At 49.3% G+C, this 12,892-nt stretch overlaps 1 protein-coding gene across 7 annotated transcripts in view; it reads left to right on the forward strand.

The window, feature by feature from the left end:
- Positions 1-2,451: 2,451 nt before the first annotated feature.
- Positions 2,452-12,892, forward strand: part of HMOX2 (heme oxygenase 2) — a 31,655-nt gene continuing 21,214 nt past the window's right edge. Inside the window, exons 1-2 of one of the 7 annotated variants that reach the window (XM_054452513.2) lie at positions 2,468-2,579; positions 9,745-9,862. The gene's annotated coding sequence lies outside the window, so the exon portion shown is untranslated. Of the gene's footprint in view, positions 2,580-2,615; positions 2,726-9,744; positions 9,863-12,892 lie in introns of those variants that run through there. The other 6 variants (XM_063655099.1, XM_054452514.2, XM_054452515.2 and 3 more) reach the window with 6 other exon arrangements.

Here is a 12,892-nt window from a genome sequence, read left to right on the forward strand (position 1 = left end):
GGATTACAGGCATGAACCACCGTGCCCAGTTTTTTTGTTTTTTTTTTTTTTTTGAGACGGAGTCTCACTCTGTTGCCCAGGCTGCAGTGCAGCGACCTCCGCTCACTGCAATCTCTGCCTCCCGGGCTCAAGCAATTCTGCCTCAGCCTGCCGAGTAACTGGGATTACAGGCAACCGTCACCGTGCCCGGCTAATTTTCGTATTTTTAGTAGAGACAGGGTTTCACCATCTTGGCCAGGCTGGGCTCGAACTCCTGACCTCATGATCCACCCACCTCGGCTTCCCAAATTGCTGGGATTACAGGCGTGAGCCACCGCACCCGGCCTTTTTTTTTTTTTTTTTTTTTTTTTTTTTAAGACAGTCTGGTTCTGTCTGTCGCCCAGGCTGGAGTGCAGTGGTGGCATGATGTTGGCTCAGTGCAACCTCCACCTCCTGGGTTCATATTGTCTTACGCCCAATTTCTACCTCCAAAGAAAGAAGAAGTAAAAACTAAAAGGCAGAAATGGAATCCACAGGCAGATAGCCCAGCACAGCGCCCTGGGCCTGGTAGTTAAAAATCAACCCCTGACCTAACTGCTTGTGTTATCTATAGATTTCAGACATTGTATGGAAAAGCATCGTGAAAATCCCTGTCCTGTTCCATTCCGTTCTGATTACCAGTGCATGCAGCCCCCAGTCATGTACCCGCTGCTTGCTCAATTGATCACGACCCTCTCACACAGACCCCCTTAGCGTTGTAAGCCCTTAAAAGGGACAGGAATTGCTCACTTGGGGAGCTCGGTGTTTGGAGTCGTGAGTCCGCCGATGCTCCCAGCTGAGTAAAGCTCTTTCCTTCTACAACTCATTGTCTGAGGGGTTCTTGTCTGCGGCTCATCCTGCTATACCACCATGCCTGGCTAATTTTTGTATTTCTTTTTTTTTTTTTTTTGAGACGGAGTCTCGCTCTGTCACCCAGGCTGGAGTGCAGTGGCGCGATCTCGGCTCACTGCAAGCTCCGCCTCCCGGGTTCCCGCCATTCTCCTGCCTCAGCCTCTCTGAGTAGCTGGGACTACAGGCGTCCGCCACCACGCCCGGCTAATTTTTTTGTGTTTTTAGTAGAGACGGGGTTTTACCGCGGTCTCGATCTCCTGAGCTCGTGATCCGCCCGCCTCGGCCTCCGAAAGTGCTGGGATTACAAGCGTAAGCCACCGCGCCCGGCCTAATTTTTTGTATTTCTAGTAGAGAGGGGGGTTTCACCATGTTGGCCAGGCTGTTCTTGAACTCCTGGCCTCAAACGATCCACCTGCCTCAGCCTCCCAAAGTGCTGGGAGTACAGGTGGGAGCCACCATGCCCAGCCCTAACTCACTTTTGAAGTTGCTGCTACTTGCACTGATTTCAGTTTTTTTTTGTTTTGTTTTGTTTTTTGTTTTCAAGGTGGAGTCTTGCTCTGTCGCCCAGGCTGGAGTGCAGTGGTGGTGCGATCTTGGCTCACTGCAACCTCCGCCTCCTGGGTTCAAGCGATTCTCCTGCCTCAGTTTCCTGAGTAGCTGGGATTACAGACAGGAGCCACCATGCCCGGCTAAATTTTTTTGTATTTTTGGTGGAGACGGGGTTTCGACATGCTGGCCAGGCTGGTCTCGAACTCCTGATCTCAAGTGATTTTCCCACCTCAGGCTCCCAAAGTGCTGGGATTACAGACATGAGCCACCACGCCCGGCCCACGATTTCAGTAATTTCTTTGTGTTCAATAAAACTAAAAAATGACTCTGGGCAGGGTGCGGTGGCCTGTAATTCCAGTGATTTGGGAGGCCGAGGCGGGTGGATCACCTGAGGTCAGGAGTTCGAGACCAGCCTGGCCAACATGGTGAAATCCCGTCTCTACTAAAAATACAAAAATTAGCCGGGCGTGGTGGCGGGGCGCCTGTAATCCCAGCTATTCGGGAGGTTAAGGCAGGAGAATCGCTTGAACCCGGGAGAAGGGGTTGCAGTGAGCCGAGATCACGTCATTGCACTCCAGCCTGGGCGACAAGCAAAAACTCCGTCTCAAAAAAAAAAGAAAAAATCATTCCGTCATTCTGGCTGCTGTTTGAAGAATGGGAATAATGCAACAGGGAGATCAGATACAAGACTGGTAACCGAGGTGTCAGAGTTGAGACTCAGTTTCGCAGATTGCATTGGCAAGTGACCAAGTGGGTGGTGCCACGGTTGACAACCCTATTTCTTACATCACTGAGTGGATGTACAAGGATTAAACCACACTGGGGAAGAAAAGTGCTCAGCCCTGAGGCACCCTCACACACCTCGGCTCTTGCGAACACTAGTGTTCCTGCCGAAGCACACCTACTTACCCCGCTGAGCAGAGCCTGAGCCTGCAGCCTCCAGAGACCTGGGGAAAGCCACATGCTCCGCTTCCCGCCCCCCGCAAGGGCGTGTCAGCTACAAGGGGCGTGTCCTCCCTAGGCCCCGCCCCGCGCTGCGTGCCCACGTTGCGCCGGCCTCGCGCCCGTCCACTGGGCTGCAGGGACTGCGGCGCCTGAGGGAGTCGCTGACGGGCACGCTGACTGGAGGCTGGCGGACGGGCGACAGCGACCTGCGGCAGGTGAGCTGTCTGCGCCCTTCCGGGGCCTTCCTTCCGCCCGGCTTCTCGGACCGCGCCGCGTCCTTCGCGGGCCCTGCCTCGGTCCGGGCCTTCGGACCTGGGCTCGGCCGGGCCACAGCCCTTTGGGTCCCCTGCGCGGGTCTGAGGTGAGACCCGGCCGGGGGCGACCGGAAGCTGGGTGAGGCCGGGCAGAAGGACGAAGACGGGCGTGGAGGGGCTGTCAGGCGAGGGCGAAACCCCGGACGCTGCTCTCCAGAAGTCGTCTCCCCGGGGGCGCGGGGAGGCCTGAGCGGCTCTCTTTGGCGTCCCCGTTGGGCCCACCCCCTCCCAGCGTCACGGCTGTGCTGGGCGAGGTGATCCCCGGGGTCGTACCTGGGGGCGTCGGCGGTGCAGACGGGGGATGCCGGCAGAGATTGGAGCCCGGCTTGGCTGTTTCCCGGTCTGTTGGCATTGACCGGGGCTCTGCCCTTCCTCTAGTGCCCTTATCTCTATAGGAAATGCCCCTTGAGTGGGTGTCGTGACTTCACGAGTGAACCCTGGTACGCCTTGGATCAGAGTTGGACTGGGAGGGATCAAGTGTGGGGGCAGCCGGTTAGTCCGGACGCGTGTTTACCTGTTACCTGCTGAGCGCAGTGCTCTGGGTGCATTAATTGCCCTGCAAAAGCTGCCGGGACCTCCTTGCAGTCTTTGCACGAGGCCTGCCTGTGTCATGCCATTTAAATCGCGTCTGGGCCGGGGCGGTGGCTCACGCCTGTAATTCCAGCACTTTGGGAGGCCGGCCGGGCGGATTGCTTGAGGTCAGGAGTCCGAGACCAGCCTGGCCAACATGGTGAAACGCCGTCTCTGCTAAAAATACAAAAATCAGCCGGGCATGGTAACGTGAGCCTGTAGCTCCAGCTACTTAGGAGGCTGAGGCAGGAGAATCGCTTGAACCCGGGAGGCGGAGATTGCAGTGAGCCGAGATCACGCCATTGCACTCCAGCCTGGGCGACAGAGCAAGACTCCATCTAAAAAAAAAAAAAAATCTCTTCTGATGAGCCGGTTGTCGTGGCCTGTGGCTGTCCATCCTTACGTACTGTGTTTTGTTGATGGCGCTACAAACCAGACAAGGTGGAGTGTGATTGAAAAAAGAAACGCTGGCCGGTGCAGTGGCTCACTCCTGTAATCCCAGCACTTTGGGAGGCCGAGGCAGGCGGATCACCTGAGGTCAGGAGTTCGAGATCAGCCTGGCCAACATGGTGAAACCCCGTCTCTACTAAAAATAGAAAAAAGTTAAACGGGCGGCGTGGCGCGTGTCTGTAATCCCAGCTACTGGGGAGGTTGAGGTTGGAGGATCCCTTGAGCCCAGGAAGTGGAGATTGCAGTGAGCTGAGATCGCATCACTGCACTCCAGCCTGGGTGACAGAGTGAGACCCTGTCTCAAAAAAGAAAAAAATAAATTATCACAAGACAAAATTTGTGTTTATCAGGAGTTCACAGTTAAGACACATATAAGCTTACTTGGTGAAATTAGAAAAAGTTATCAGATAAAACATTCAGGTTTAAACACTGGTGAGGGTGTGGGAATTTGTGGAGCCTTGGAAACACACTCGTTGAATGACCTCATCTAACTGGGGATGTGAAGAGGGAAATCCTGTGATTCCTCCATTGTCTGACTTGATTTCCTTTTTTCCTTGGCTGTGGCAACGTGTTGAAATGCTGTGAGTCACCAAAAGGGGGAACGTGAGCAACTCTAGAAATGCCAGTGCCAATGAGTTACAGACAATAAAGCATTGACCGCCTTTAGCTCACCCTTCATCAAGTCTGTTGAAAACTTGTAAAATTGGACAGCTAGAGCTACCTTGATTTTTTGGTTCCTTTTAACAGCTGACTCTCTTCACAGGACAGTTGGGCTCTACATCAGGATTGCACCCAAAACTGGAATATGACTCCTCCAGGAGGAAGATATCTTTGAAAATTAGAATTGTGGGCCTGGTGCAGTGGCTCATGCTTGTGATCCCAGCACTTTGGGAGGCCGAGATGGGCGGATCACCTGAGGTCGGGAGATAGAGACCAGCCTGACCAACATGGAGAAACCCCGTCTCTACTAAGAAAAAAATCATAATAATACAAAAATTAGCTGGGCATGGTGGCGCGTTCCTGTAATCCGAGCTACTTGGGAGGCTGAGGCAGGAGAATCGCTTGAACCTGGGAGGCGGAGGTTGCGGTGAGCCAAGATCGCGCCACTGCATTCCAGCCTGGGCAACAAGAGCAAAACTGCATCTCAAAAAAAAAAAAAAGAAAGAAAGAAAATTAGAATTGTGTATTTCGATGTAAAATTTGAAATTCAGCTTCTAACTCCTTGGAGAGGAAAGAGATGAAAAACTTGACCTAGACTGGGTGCGGAGGCTCACGCCTGTAATCCCAGCGCTTTGGGAGACGAAGGCGAGTGGATCACCTGAGGTCAGGAGTTCGAGACCAGCCTGGCTAACATGGCGAAACCCCATCTCTACTAAAAATACAAAAATTAGCCTTGCAATTTCAAGACCAGCCTAGCTAACATGGTGAAACCCTGTCTCTACTAAAAATACAAAAATTAGCCTTGCAAAAAGTAGCCCATAATCCCAGCTACTAGGGAGGCTGAGCAAGGAGAATTGCTTGAACCTGGGAGGCAGAGGTTTCAGTGAGCCAAGATCGTGCCATTGCACTCCAGCCTGGGCAACAAGAGCAAAACTTCATCTCAAAGAAAAAAAAATTCTATTAGAGTGAACAATAAGTGGGATGCTAGCACATACCTGTAATCTCAGCTACTTGGGAGGCTGAGGCAGGAAGTTAATACTTGATGAGCCTAAGTTTTTGGTGTCTTTGGATGCTGCTTGTTGATCTAAGGGGTTTCCAAACCCTTCTTTTTTGGCAAAATTGGTATTATGACTAGGAATCTGTTTTTGGAGTTTCCCAGGTGATCCTTGTTTGGGGTTCTTATCTAAGGCACAGGCTGGAAAGAGGAGGGAGTGGACTGGCAGGGAAGATAGAGCAGTAAGCGAATAGAATGCCTGGGGAAAGGGACGCCAGAAGAGGTGATTGTTGTGTGGTGAACTGTGCTGTCAGTGCGTATGTCAGAAGCCAACGAAGTGGATATTCTCTTCGCTCAGCTTAGGGAAAAAATTAATTTTTGTTTCACAAATAGATTCGTTTCCTTCCCAGGAGTATTATAGGCCTAATTACTGTCATAGTTCTCAGTAACTTTAAAAAGGCTGTGGGGAAGAATGGCATAACAGAGCAGTGTCTTGTACGCAGCCTGCCTTTTTCTTATTCTATTTTTTTTTTTTTTTTTTTTTTGAGACAGAGTCTTGCTCTATCACCCAGGCTGGAGTGTGGTGGCACAATCTCAGCTCACTGCAACCTCCGCCTCCTGGGTTCAAGCGATTCTCCAGCCTCAGTCTCCTGAGTAGCTGGGATTACAGGCGTATGCCACCATGCCTGGCTAATTTTTATATTTTTAGTAGAGATGAGGTTTCACTATGTTGGCCAGGCTGGTCTCCTACTCCTGACCTCAGGTGATCCGCCCACCTCGGCCTCCCAAAGTGCTGGGGTTATAGGCATGAGCCACTGTGCCCGGCTTTTTTATTTTTTATTTTTTTGAAACAGAGTCTGGCTCTCTCACCCAGGCTGGAGTACAGTGATCTGATCTGAGCTCACTGCAATCTCTGCCTCTGGGGTTCAAGCAGTTCTCCTGCCTCAGCCTTCCAAGTAACTGGGACTACAGGCATGCACCACCATGCCTGGCTAATTTTTGTATTTTGGTAGAGATGGGGTTTCGCCATGTTGGCCAGGCTGGTCGCCAGTCCCTGACCTCAAGCGAACCACCCTCCTCGGCCTCCCAAAGTGCTGGTATTACAGGCGTGAGCCACAGCACCCGGCCTTTTTTTTTCCCTTAGACAGAGTCTTGCTCTGTCGCCAGGGCTGGAGTGCAGTGGCGCCGTCTCAGCTCACTGCAACCTCTGCCTCCTGGGTTCAAGTGATTCTCCTTCCTCAGCCTCCCTAGTAGCTGGGATTACAGGTGTGTGCCACCACGCCCAGTTAATTTTTGTATTTTTAGTAAAGACAGGGTTTCACCATGTTGGCCAGGCTGGCCTCAAACTCCTGACCTCAAGTGGTCCACCCACCTCGGCCTCCCAAAGTGCTGGGATTAGAGGTGTGAGCAACCATGCCCGGCTAAGGGCCTACAATCCTTTTTTTTTTTTTTTTTTTTTTTTTTTTGAGACAAGAGTTTCATTCTTGTCACACAGGCTGAAGTGGAGTGGTGTGATCTTGGTTCACTGCAACTTCCACCTCCCAGGTTTAAGCGATTCTCCTGCCTCAGCCTCTGGAGAAGCTGGGATTATAGGCGTCTGCCACCACGCCTGGCTAATTTTTTGTATTTTTAGTAGAGATGGGGTTTCACCATGTTAGCCAGGCTGGTCTCAAACTCCTGACGTCAGGTGATCCACCTACCTCGGCCTCCCAAAGTATTGGGATTATAGGCGTGAGCCACCGCGGCGCCCGGCCAGGCCTAGTATTTTTTGTTTTGCTCATGTTTAGATGTCTGAGATAGAGGGCCTACTATTAAAGCACTATGCTAAGGCTGCGAGAAGGTACTAGTGTGATTAAAAGAATCTGGTCCGTGGCTCACACCTGTAATCCCAGCACTTTGGGAGGCGGAGGTGGGCGGATCACGAGGTCAGGAGATCGAGACCATGCTGACTGACACGGTGAAACCCCGTCTCTACTAAAAAAATACAAAAAAAATTAGCTGGGCGTGGTGGCAGGCACCTGTAGTCCCAGCTACTTGGGAGGCTGAGGCAGGAGAATGGCGGGAACCCGGGAGGCGGAGCTTGCAGTGAGCAGAGATCGCGCCACTGCGCTCCAGCCTGGGAGACAGAGCGAGACTCCGTCTCAAAAAAAAAAAAAAAAACAATCTGGCATTATAATGCCATCCTGATTTTAGTTAATCTAGTTGACTGGCTGGCCTCATAAGTAGCTGTGATGATCATAATTTTTATGCCAAACACATGTCATTGTCTGAGCATACAGGTGTACTGAAAGAATTGGGTGGAACAGGATATTTGAAATCAGAATTGTTCTGGAAAGTCGGGAACATAAAGCTCTATCTTTAACACAGTTGTCTGTATTGCACAGTTAATATTTATAGAACGGTACACCTTATGTTATCTTTTTATTTTTCCACCTAACTCTCTCTCTAGATTGAAAGGTACTTGACGTGCAGAACAAGATCTTACCTTTCTTTGTAGTCACAGTACTCAAGAGGGTGATAAATGTTTGTTGATGATAATGTAATGTCACCTGTCCAAGTGTAGCCATCATCTTCAGTAGTTACTTGATCTGCTGTTGTCTCTGGCAACACCGCTATGTGCTGCTGCAGAGGAGCCGTTGTCACCTTGAACTATCTCTGTGGCAGTCTGGAGGAGGGCAAGAGGGAGAAGGGAAGGAGTAAATGAGCAAAGCTGAGTGTGGATAGTAGTGTTTGAAGGCGGATGAAAAAGCAAACTTGGTGAAGTGTGGCCTGGGTGGTCCTCTAACTTCTACGTAGAAGACATTAAACCTTTACTCCCTTCTTTTTATGTAGGAAGGCACAGGGAAAGTCAGGCCTTCGGTCTGCTTGGTAATAGCAGGTATCCCGCTAATCAGAAAATAACTTAAAAAACTCCATTCCTCTACCATATACTTGAGTATTTGTCAATCTCAGCAAAATTTTCAAATGTCTGTGCTCAGTGTCATATTTGTCCCGCTTTGTAAGACTTTTTGTGTTTATAAAAAGGCAGGTGGACCCAGAAGGGGAAAAATGTGCTGTGCTGAGAAACTAGCTGCTGTAGCTTATGCTTTTCTGTCTTTGCTTGTGGCTCTTCTAGTTATTTGAGAGAAGCAAAAAAACCCAAAGTCTTTTTTCTGCTCTGTTCCTGCAGTCACTCAACACAACACTTCTGATACCAGATATATGGGAGTTGTTTCCCCATACACCAAGCAATTCTGTAGTAGACACACCAGTGGGGTGTCCTCTAAGTCAGTTAAATTCTGACACTCTAGCTGGAGATAGCGTCAGATCCCACTGGTTGAGGGCTCAGTCCCACAAAACTGTCCCAACTTGAGGCACTAGTCACAAGTAGTAAATTGTCACCTATACTTCTGACCTACCAGCTATAAATCAAGAGTTCTGACAATCCCTCCTCGAGTTTGATTAATCTGCTAGAGTGGCTCACAGAACTCAGGAAAACACTTTACTTACATTTACCAATTTACTCTAAAGGATATTAAGAAGGATACAGATGGCTGGGCGTGCTGGTTCATGCCTGTAATCCCAGCACTTTAGGAGGCCAAGGAGGGCAGATCACCTGAGGTCAGGAGTTTGAGACCAGCCTGACCAACGTGGTGAAACCCCATCTCTACTAAAAATACAAAAAAATTAGCCGGGTGTGGTCGTGCATGCCTGTAGTCCCAGCCACTAGGGAGGCTGAGGCAGGAAAATCGCTTGGACCCTGGGGGCAGATGTTGCAGTGAAATGAGATCACGCCACTGCACTCCATCCAACCTTAGCGAAAGAGTGGAAGAAAAAAAAAGGATACAGATGAATAGCCAGATGGAAGAGATGTATAGGGTGAGGCATGTAGGAAGGGGCATGGAGCTTCTACGTCCTCCCTGGAACTTTCGTGTATTCAGCTATCCTGAAGCTAATGCAAACCCTGGTGTGTGTGTGTGTGTGTGTGTGTGTGTGTGTGTTTATGGAGGCTTCATTACAAAGGCATAATTGAATACATTACTGGCCACTGGTGATCAGCTCAACCTTTAGACCTTCTCCCCTCCCCTGAGGTTAAGGGGGTAGGGCTGAAAGTTCCCACCCTTTAATCACATGGTTGGTTCCCCAGGCAATCAGCCCCCATCTAGGAGCCCACCAAGAGTTACTTACTTACAACAAAAGATGCTCCTATTACCCAGGAAATTCCAAGGGATTTAGGAAATTAGAAAAGTTTTAGGAGCTCTGTGTCAGGAACTGAGGTTAAAGACCAATATCAGAATGAAAGATTCTCCTAGTGCCCCCATCTACAAAGGTTTTAGGAGCTTTGTGCCAGGAACCTAGGGTGCAGATCAAATATATCTATAAATCTTTTTGTTTGTTTGTGTTTTGAGACAGAGTCTTGCTGCGACACCCAGGCTGGAGTGCAATGGCGCTATCTCGGCTCACTGCAACCTCCGCTTCCCGGATTCAAGCGATTCTCCTGCCTCAGCCTCCCGAGTAGGTGGGACTACAGGTGTGCGCCACTATACCTGGCTAATTTTTGTATTTTTAGTAGAGACGGGGTTTCACCATATTAACCAGGCTGGTCTTGAACTCCTGACCTCAAGTGATCTGCCCGCCTCAGCCTCCTGAAGTGCTGGGATTACAGGCATGAGCTGCTGCCTCCAGCCTCAAATTTATCTCTGTATCTTCTTATAAATTACAGTATCACACCCATGCATATGCCTTTTTTTTTTTTTGAGACGGAGTCTTGCTCTGTCGCCCAGGCTGGAGTGCAGTGGTGCGATCTCGGCTCACTGCAAGCTCCGCCTCCCAGGTTCACACCATTCTCCTGCCTCAGCCTCCCGAGTAGCTGGGACTACAGGCTCCTGCCACCATGCCTGGCTAATTTTTTGTATGTTTAGTAGAGATGGGGTTTCACCGTGTTAGCCAGGATGGTCTCGATCTCCTGACCTCATGATCTGCCCACCTCGGCCTCCCAAAGTGCTGGGATTACAGGCGTGAGCCACGGCGCCTGGCCTCATATGCCCAAATTTTAAAGGAGGCAACATGTTCAAGTCCAAATGCCTAAAGGTAGAAGGATCAAGAAACAGTAATATGAGGCCATTTGACAAGTATATATAGTCATTCCTCAGTATCTGTGGAGATTAGTTCCAGGACCCCTCAAGGGTACCAAGATCCAGGATGCTCAAGTTTCTTTTCCTTTTTTTTTAGACGGAGTCTTGCACTGTCACCCAGGCTGGAGTGCAGTGGTACGATTTCGGCTCACTGCAATCTCCGCCTCCTGGGTTCAAACGATTCTCCTGCCTCAGCCTCCCGAGTAGCTGGGATTACAGGTGTGTACCACCACACCTGGCTAATTTTTGTATCTTTAGTAGAGACGAGGTTTCACCATATTGGCCAGGCTGGTCTCGAACTCCTGACTTCAGGTGATCTGCCTGCCGCGGCCTGCCAAAGTGCTGGTATTACAGGCATGAGCCACTGTGCCCAGCTTAAGTTTCTTATATAAAATGGTGTATAGAATTTGCATATAACCTATGCATATCTTCTGTATTCTTTAAATCATCTGTATTTATAATACCCAACACAGTGCTATGTAAATAGTTGTTATACTGTATCATTTAGGTAATCATGACAAGAAAAAAAATCTGTATATGTGTAGTACATATGTAGCCATCTGTTTTTTTTTTTTTTCCCTGAAGATTGATTGGTTGATTGAGACGGCATCTCACTCTGTCACCGAGGCTGGAGGGCAGTGGTGTAGTGGTGCAGTCTTCGCTCACTGCAACCTCCACCTCCTGGGTTCTAGTGATTCTTTTGCCTTAGCCTCCCGAGTAGCTGGGATTACAGGTGCCTGCCACAACCCCCGGCTAATTTTTATATTTTTAGCAGATTCTGGGGTTTCACCTTGTTGGCCAGGCTGATCTCGAACTCCTGACCTTAAGTGATTCACCCACCTCCACCTCCCAAAGTGCTGTGTTTACAGGCGTGAGCCACCATGTCAGGCCTTTTTCTGAATATTTTTAATCTGAGGTTGGTTGAATCCACAGATGCAGAGCCCATGGATATGGAGGGCTGACTGTACCGTATTGAGCTTCTAAGGTGTGCAGAGTATTGGCACTGAGGGGATGTGCAAATACAACAACAAACCAAGCATAGTCTTTGTTTACTAGGAGCTGGTAGTAACTTTCAGAAGACACAAAACAGTAAAATCACTTTGTAAGGTTTATGAGAGTTTTGAGAGGCCAGGGAAGTTAAAGAGCGGAGAAATGGAGAAAACGGGAGAACTTGTACTGAACCCACTAGGACAGAGTAGGAAGAGAAGAGAAGGAGAGAAGGAAGGAGGCCAAAGAAAGAAGAAACCCTTTTTAGAGCACTCAGGGTCTTACTGAAAACTTTACCCATAAAAAGAGAATGTCACTAATATACTCCTCTTAGAACAGGGATTGAATTTTTTGTTTTTGTTTTTATTTTTGTTTTTGTTTTTGAGAGAAGTCTCTCTCTTGTCCCCCAGGCTTGAGTGCAATGGCTCGATCTTGGCTCACTGCAACCTCTGCCTCCCGGGTTCAAACAATTCTTCTGCCTCTGCCTCCCAGGTGGCACCTGCCACCACGCCCGGCTAATTTTTGCATTTTTAATAGAGACAAGGTTTCACCATGTTGGCCAGGCTGGTCTCGAACTCCTGACCTCAGGTGATCCACCCACCTCGGCCTCCCAAAGTGCTGGGATTACAGGCTTGAGCCACCATGCCTGGCCACAGGCAACATTTTTAAACTATACGATTGTCCTGGAGAGAAAATCTGAAGCCTTGCTCTGATTCTGAAAGGGATTTGCAACCAAAAAAGGATAAGGATTGTTCTGACAAGTACCCTTTCTTCCCATCTTCAGAAGTACACATCTCTCAATTTGTGTCTTCAGACACAAATTGTGTTCCAAAAAGGAAGTATTTGAGTAGATTAAAGACAGAAACCCTAGGACATTCCTTTGTAAAGAAACAGCCTTTTACCAAACACCAACTGTCAAGGGACTTGCCTGAGTACTTGTCCAAAGGACAGCGTGTCCCCATATGTAGGCAGTGGTCTAATCTGGTTCCTAGGAGAGGACTGCTGAGGCCACAGCAACTTAACTGGCTAGTGTGGGTGAGGCAGAAGTGTTTGAAGCTCAAGGTCTGCCTTTAGTCAAGGACAGCTGATTAGAGTATGTGTCTGTCCCTAATACAGAGTTAGAGCTCAGTACCAATGCTGGGGATGAGGTGAGTTGAGGACACAGAAACTACATGGTTTTTTGGAAGGTCATGAAGTTTTCGAGGAGCTTGTGGGCAACTGGAAATGATGTGTGAAAGAGTATAGGGAGCTCTGGCCCAGCGGCCAGAAAGCTCTGGGCAGGTCAGGTCTGGGAACAGTGGCTAATCCAGGCTCAGCTTCCCACTGCTGATTTGGACATACAGGCCTAAGATAAGACACCGTGCCCAGAGCCACTGGTCACTTAGCACAGGTAGTGGGAAATGGTAGCCAGCAAATGTTTAATTGAATATCTTATGTCT

This window comes from Pongo pygmaeus, chromosome 18, assembly GCF_028885625.2.
Source record: "Pongo pygmaeus isolate AG05252 chromosome 18, NHGRI_mPonPyg2-v2.0_pri, whole genome shotgun sequence".
In the NCBI taxonomy this organism is placed as follows: domain Eukaryota; kingdom Metazoa; phylum Chordata; class Mammalia; order Primates; family Hominidae; genus Pongo; species Pongo pygmaeus.